Source organism: Cynocephalus volans, chromosome 15 (genome assembly GCF_027409185.1).
Source record: "Cynocephalus volans isolate mCynVol1 chromosome 15, mCynVol1.pri, whole genome shotgun sequence".
Classification (NCBI taxonomy): Eukaryota; Metazoa; Chordata; class Mammalia; order Dermoptera; family Cynocephalidae; genus Cynocephalus; species Cynocephalus volans.
In genome coordinates this window covers 68,187,215-68,194,805 of record NC_084474.1, presented here as the reverse complement: position 1 = coordinate 68,194,805, position 7,591 = coordinate 68,187,215, and positions in this window count along the sequence as shown.

The window sequence follows — 7,591 nt, the reverse complement described above, 5'->3', positions numbered from 1 at the left end:
AGTATGAAGTGTTATCTGTATGCCAAACCTGTCAAACTCAATGTTTTCACTGGAATTCTCATATTACATTAAGGGTTATATACCAGTGTCCCAGAATCATGGTCACTGTTAACAATATTCTGAGCGAAAAGTCTAGTGTGTGGGCCAACATAAGAGGAGGTATTTTACAACATATTCCAGTAGCATAGTGTATGGTAAACTCACAATTCTCAAAAGTCAAGATGGTAGCACTTTACTTGATTAAAACTACTTCTATAATTACATGTTTTTTCCATATTCCAAATTTAATCTCTAAGAATATCAACATTAATTAGAAATAATATTTAAAATTCAATTATAATAGCTATGTTTACATCACAATTGAAAGCCAATAAACAGAGAATATACATTTGTAATACTCCATTTCTGTTACTTAAAATAAAATACCTGGAACTGGGTGATTTGTAAGAAAACGAAATTTATTTCTTACAGTTTCGGAGGCTGGGAAGCCCAACACTGAGGGAACACTTCTGGTGAGGGTGTTTGGTGATGGCTTTAGAGCAATGCAGGAGGCTCACATGGCAGAAAATGGCAGAGCAGAGAAGGAGAGAGACTGTCTTGTGCTCTCTTTTTAAAGCCCTCAGAACCATGCCCTTGACCATCATTATTAATGCATTCACTACATCATGGTCCTACAGTCCAATCACCCCTTCAAGGCCCCACCTTTCAAATGCCATAATGAGATTGCCCACCCTCTTCACACTGTCACAGTGGGGTCTAAGTTTTGGGGGGGACATCAATCCACAGCAACATTCATTTTAAATAAGCTTGGAAAAGTTATAAAAAGAAATCATATACTAAGCTACTGAGATATTTTTACTAAATTCCAAAAGAAGAATTTAATTTGCATGACCAAGATAAACATATTCTAGGAATTTATTTTAAATTTTTAAGCAAAGACAGTATGGTGACAGGCAACTTCAACTGATATCACTGTAGAATGGGTAGGAATTGGATATAAGAAGTCAAAGAATGTATACTCAGGGGAGTGCATTGCCGTAGAAAAACACTGTGAGCAAAGATACAGAAGTATAAGTGATGGGTTTGGGAAATGGCATGTAGTTATATTTAGCAAGAATTTAGGGATTAAAAAGGAAATGCTGGGAAAAGTTAATAGACAAAGATCTTTAGTCTTTGTATTAGTTATGACTCTTTCCTTGGCAGATTATATATTTCTTCTGTCACTATGGCATTCTAGGGTGCAGCAGACTGGAAGATGTTAGATATGGCTGGATAATGGAAATACAACATTATTTAGTTTTTTCACTTTTCCCAGGTAGCATGATGTCTTGCATAAAAAGTTTTAACAGAAAATGTCTTCTCTGCTCTAGCATAAATATCTTAAAGAGAATTTCAATTGATTCAGCTTGATTTATATGTCTATCTCCGTATCAGTCTGTTTCTCTTGCTTATCACGATACCTGAAACTGGATAATTTATAAAGAAATAAAAGTTATTTTTTACAGTTTTGAAGGCTGGGAAGTCCAAAGTCCAGCGAACACATCTGATGAGGGCCTTCCTTGCAGGGTGTCATATGGCTAGAATCAGCCGAGCAAGAGAAAGCTAGCCTCCTCACTTGCTCTCCTTTTAAAGCCATCAGAAAGATGGCCATTATTTCATGAATCAATCTACTCACAAGGACATAGTCCTCACAATCAAATCACCTCTTAAAGGCTCCGCCTTTCAATTACCATAATAGGATTTCCCACTCTTTTATACACTGTTGCAACAGAGATTAAATTTCCAGTATATGAAATTTGGGGGGCACATTTGACCCATAGCAATCTCTAAATCTTTTTTTTTTTTTTCTGGCTAAAGGAATAGAGTTCCATTTGCTTTAGTCTTGGTTATATAACCACTCCTAATACACCCTGCTATCAGAATTATTCAAATGGCTTGTATTCATTTTCTCTTGATGAGTAACAAGTGACCACAAACACAGCAGTTTAAAACAACACTGTTATATTCTCACAGTTTCTATGGGCAGGACTACAGGCATTCAGCCAGGCTGCATTTTTTTTTTAATCAGAAGGCTAGACTAGCAAATAATCCACTTTCAAGGTCCCTAGGTTGTTGGCAGAACATATTTCCTCATGATTATTCCCATTAGTTCAGGAACTCCCTATTACCTTCTACTTCATCTTACTTCATTTTTACATTTTATGTATTTAGTTATTTATCATTTTTCCCTCTCCTGAAAATGTAAGGTCCATAAGGACAAAGATATAATTTGCAGGTTTTTTTGAAATACTATGTTCACAGTATCTAAGAACCTAAAAAATAATAAACACCCAAGAATATTTGTACATTAACATATATATTAATCTTATTAATCATACATATTTTAAAGAAAAAAAACTGTCATACTATCCATAATGTGTTTTTAATAAAATGCTAGTTTTATAATCTTAATAAAAACCTTTTCCAAGATGAGAACCACTTCTTTAAATATTCCTTCCAGAACTTTCCTCAAAGCTTAGAATCAGTTGTTTTTTTTTTTCCTTTTTACAATTTCTATTCTCAGTCTTTCGGTTTCTTTTCAGATATCTTCTTTTATTCTGTTTTCAACAGGTCTGTAATTACATTACTATAGAGAATTACATAAAAGTCTAAGTCAAAATCTCTTTTTACTGTTTTCACTTATAACACTGAATATAAATAATTTAAAATCTCAAAATAGAAGCTTCTATTACTCAAAATGTATTTTGCAAAAGTACCCAATGTCACTTTACCTTGTCTAATACCTTTTCAAGCTTCTGATGTTAATGTACTCATAGAATGTGAATTCTTTGCTGAATATTAAACTTCTGTTAAACAGATGTTAATAGAGAAAGAAATTTTAATATGTTCCTTTCAGTAACCAAGAATAATATTAACATTCAACTAGTGAAATTCTGCATGAAAGTAAAACCTGTTAAGATATTTAAAATGCTAGAAGAGAGCCTGCATTTACTACAAATATGTACTAAGAACCTTGCTGTATTACATTTTAGAAATTAAAGTTCAAGAACCATTTCAAGTTAGAGTAAAAAGTAGTCACTGTACAAAAGTCATTTGAGTTTAGTGTCAAAAATTAATTTTAAATAATTTCACATTTGACCTAAAGACCCTTATGTTTTGGCCTACATCTGTATACTGAAAGTTTCCTCATACTGGATCCAGAATATACAAGGAACTCAAACAACTTTACAAGAAAAAAACAAGCAACCCCACTAAAAAATGGGCAAAAGAGCTAAGTAGGCATTTCTCTAAGGAAGATATACAAATGGCCAACAGACATATGAAAAAATGCTCAACATCACTCAGCATCCGGGAAATGCAAATCAAAACTTATGAGTTTTCTTATACATGACAATTAAAAATTCGATCACCTACTAATCATAAATTCTGCGTTTAAATTGATATTAAGATAGTCATTGCTTACTTCTGAATTAATATGTAAAAAATTACCCTCTAATGATACATCTTTACACACTGACTGTGAAATAACATGCTTTCCCTTAGACCTTTGTTATGTATTGAATGTTATGTGTTCCCTAAAATTTATATGTTGAAGCTCTAAACACCAGACTAACTATATTTGGTCTAAGGAAGTAATTAAGGTTAAATGAAGCCATAAGGGATGGGCCCTGATTTAATAAGACTAGTGTCCTTGTAAGCAGAGACATCCATGGAAAGCTCACTCTCTCCGTGCGTGCACAAAGAAGAGGTCACGTAAACACACAGGGAAATAGCAGCTGCCTGCAAGCCAAGAGAAGAGGATTCATAATGATGCCTACTTTGCTGACACCTGGATCTTGGACTTCCCAGCCTCCAGAACTGTGAGAAATTAATTTCTGTTGTTTAAGCCACCCAGTCTTTGGTATTTTGCTATAGCAGCCTGGACAGAATAATACACCCTGGAACTACCATTTTATGCCAACGTACTTCTAGCCTTCATCTACTGAAAAAGCAGTAATCAAAAGAACAATTTATTCACAAAATGTGTGGCCATTGACTTTCCTAGACTTTGATATGACTCTGCCAAATATAACTGCTTGAAAGAACACTTTTGCTACTGTGATTATTACTTCTAAAAGTTGAAGAATTCTCAGTGGAACAATCAATCCTAGGCAGGGATCTTACTATTTCATTCTTCCTAATTTGAATATTTATCTGCAGCTAAGTTTCCATTTACACTTAATCTTCTTCAACTCTGGATTCTCTCTTTTTTTACTCTTGTTAATTTGTTAAAAGTCTCTAGGATGAATATTTTCAAACTGTTTTCATAAGATAGCAACTTGGATTAAAATTGCTTAAAATAAAACTCAGTTTCTGAAATTTTCTGAACTTTAGAAAGTAAATATTTAATTTGAATATATTTATGATGATTCACCACAGAAAAATATGGTATGGAGTGATCTTAAATTATTCTAACCACATTTTCTTTCTTTTTTACTTTTCTCAGAAACCCCATTACCACTTGATGGAACACAGTTCTGAAAATGAAGGAACCACCACCTTCCTATTCATGATTTCTACATCACATTTTAACTTCAGATGTGATTTCTAAATAGATAAGGACTAAATTCAGTCTTATGGCATGCCATAGCTACCACATCTCAGGCTAACCACAGTTCCTTGATAAATTTTTCCCTTAAATCTTTGGAAGACTTACTCATGCGAGTTTAGTTAAGATAATCTATGACGTCTATTCCTTGTAAATTACTAGGTGAGAAGTTCCTTAATATATTTCTAATCCTCCTTGGGTCACTAAGAAAACGACCTTCCTTAGGTCACTTTTTTCTCCATGGAGTAATAATAGGAATGACACATATAATGGCTTGCAGTTCACAAGTGTTTTCATATGCATTAACTCATTTTCAATTGATTCCCCCAAATAGCCATATGATCTAAAAAGAGTTGTATAAACTACATTGCATTGATAAAATAACAAAAGATTATAGAGAAATAAAATGTCTAAGATCCCACAACTTGCAAATGGAAAAGTGTTCTTGCTTTAGGCCTTATGATTTCAAATTGTCTCTTTTTACTAAATATAATTAAAATCCATCAAGATTCAAAAGTAAATGATATTCTCCTCATCAGGCCAGCCAGATTTGGCTTCTTTCCCTTGTAAATAAGGTTGTAGGAAAAAAAACCTAATGCCTTTTATTTCAGTTCAACATTGATTCAGCATCTATTATGTACCAGACAGTATTTTAGGTACTGGGGATCAGATACAAACATGTTCTCTGAAGAAGCCAACAAGTTAGAAAACTTAAAATATACATATAAATATATAAAAATAGAATGTATACACACAAGGTACAAAGAATAGATGAGGTCAAAGGTTAAAAAGAGAGTGAATGTCCCTTTTGAGGGGAATGGTGGTGTTCCGGAAAAGATTTCTTGGGTGTTTATACTATGACAGTCTTTAAAGAAAGTGGGAGTTTACCAGGTGTTTAAAAGTAGATAGAACTTTGACATAGACTGAAAAAAAGATGGAGAGTATAGAGTAAGGTATGAAAGTTCATGGCATTTGAAAAAGAAAAACTGGCATAGTGTTATATTGCTCAAGTGAAAAGTGAATTGGGAATGAAAATAAGATATGGTACTGAACAGACAAGGATTTGGTAAAGAGGGAATGGCCTTAAGTTTGAATCTGAAAATTTCCATATTAATATTTCGACTCTGCTACTTATTAAATGTGTTACCTTGGGAAAGTACTCAATTTCTCTGAACTTCTTTCTACAAAATTGGGATAACAATGAATACCTATTATGCATTACATGTGTAATGAGCCTCACATAGGATTTGACAGTAAGTAAGTACTAAATAAATTGGAGTTGTTGATATACTGGAGTTTAGAAAGGGAAAGCCAAATGTGAAACTTGTAATTTTTCAGTAGATCACGGATTCTTTCATGAATCACCCTCAATAATTTTAAGTTGAAAATTGTAGGGTAGTACAATCTGCACCATCTAAATCAGTTTTATTATCTTTGAATAGAAATTAAAATGGCTGCTTTTAGCCCTTGATCGAAGATCCATTTTCCAAGTGTGTTATATTTATTTTGTATCATTTCTTTCTAGCTTGAGGCCTTATTTGCATCATATAATTTTAGCTGAACTAGTTGAGGGTTATTCCACCACTTTTAATGTATAGATCTTATCATAAATAATTGTGATGGTGTTATATTCTTCTTGTTTCTGGAGAAGAAATCTAAAAAGTAATTTAATGTTAAATTTTATAACTGAATAGAAAGTGATTTTTATAAAAAATAATATTTTCTCGATGGTTAGTGTTTACCTCAGAGGAAAAATAAAGGCCTGGCAGCCAAAGTCCATTGTATCCAAAGTATTTCAAAATGTACCGAAAGTGACAATTTATATACTTTTACTAAATCATATATCAAAATAAGTATGAAGCTCACACTTTTTTCATGATTGAGCTATTTATAAAAAAAAATATTTTTATTAAAATAGTTTTTCAGTGATGCTTTAGGATAATACTTGTCATTCACGGCGGCTTTCTTTGGCATACTAGCTATAAGTAGCATGTAAATAATTATTCCACTTTGCTTAGAGAAGTCCTTAGACATTTAATCCTAGTTGTAGGAGATCACAAATTTGAATCAGCCCCTTTGCTTTTCTAATGCAATTTTGATACTATAGACAGAAAAGGTTTTTAAAAAAGTAAACATAAACCCAGCACTGAGTTCATAATAAATATATACATGAGGATATATATTTAAAAATTTATATTATAGGTAAGTATATTGCTTATATTTTATCTCATGAAAATACGGTCACCTTCAGATGCTTGGGCTGTTTCCAACATAGTTTTCTCTGAGAAAGTTAAAGAAGTCTGAAATTGACCTTAATCCTAAGAAAGCAATTTCAATTATTGATCTATCATTTGTCTTTGCACAAGTCTCCCTGGAGTTTACCTATCTCTATACTTGAATTTCAGCTTTTGCTAAAATCAGCTTTGGGGATCTCTTTATTCTTTGAGGGTAGCCAAGTCAATACCTAAGTGAATTCCAAATATGTTCACTCCTTCTATCATCTAGCTACCTAGTTTTATGGCCACATCTGGATCTTTTGATGACCAGGACTCATAAATGGATTTTGTAAAATACTACCATTTCTCTTTAAGAATAACTATACATTTTTTAAATCTTGCTTTCATTTTTTTAAAATAGAAATTTCTCAGTGATTACCTTGTGCCATATGGATTTCATTTACATACCTCTCCATTGTACTGTATTTCTAATTTGAATCTTCCATAAGTGTAATGTCAAGGTTCTATTTTTGAGAGCCTCTAGATTCTTCTGAGTTGTTTTCTGATTTAGTATCTTAGGCCATTGTATATCTTAATTCTGAACTGGTTGTAATATGTATTCCCCAAATACAGAGTCAGTAAAGTAACACATTCTGTCACTTCACTAATTTTTCTGTTAATTCATTTATTGTTTAATCACTTATTTAGGGAACACTTGTTGAATTCCTACCACAGGCCAGTAACTAAACTATGTCATGAGTCTCAGTTACCAGTACCAAGGAAAAAC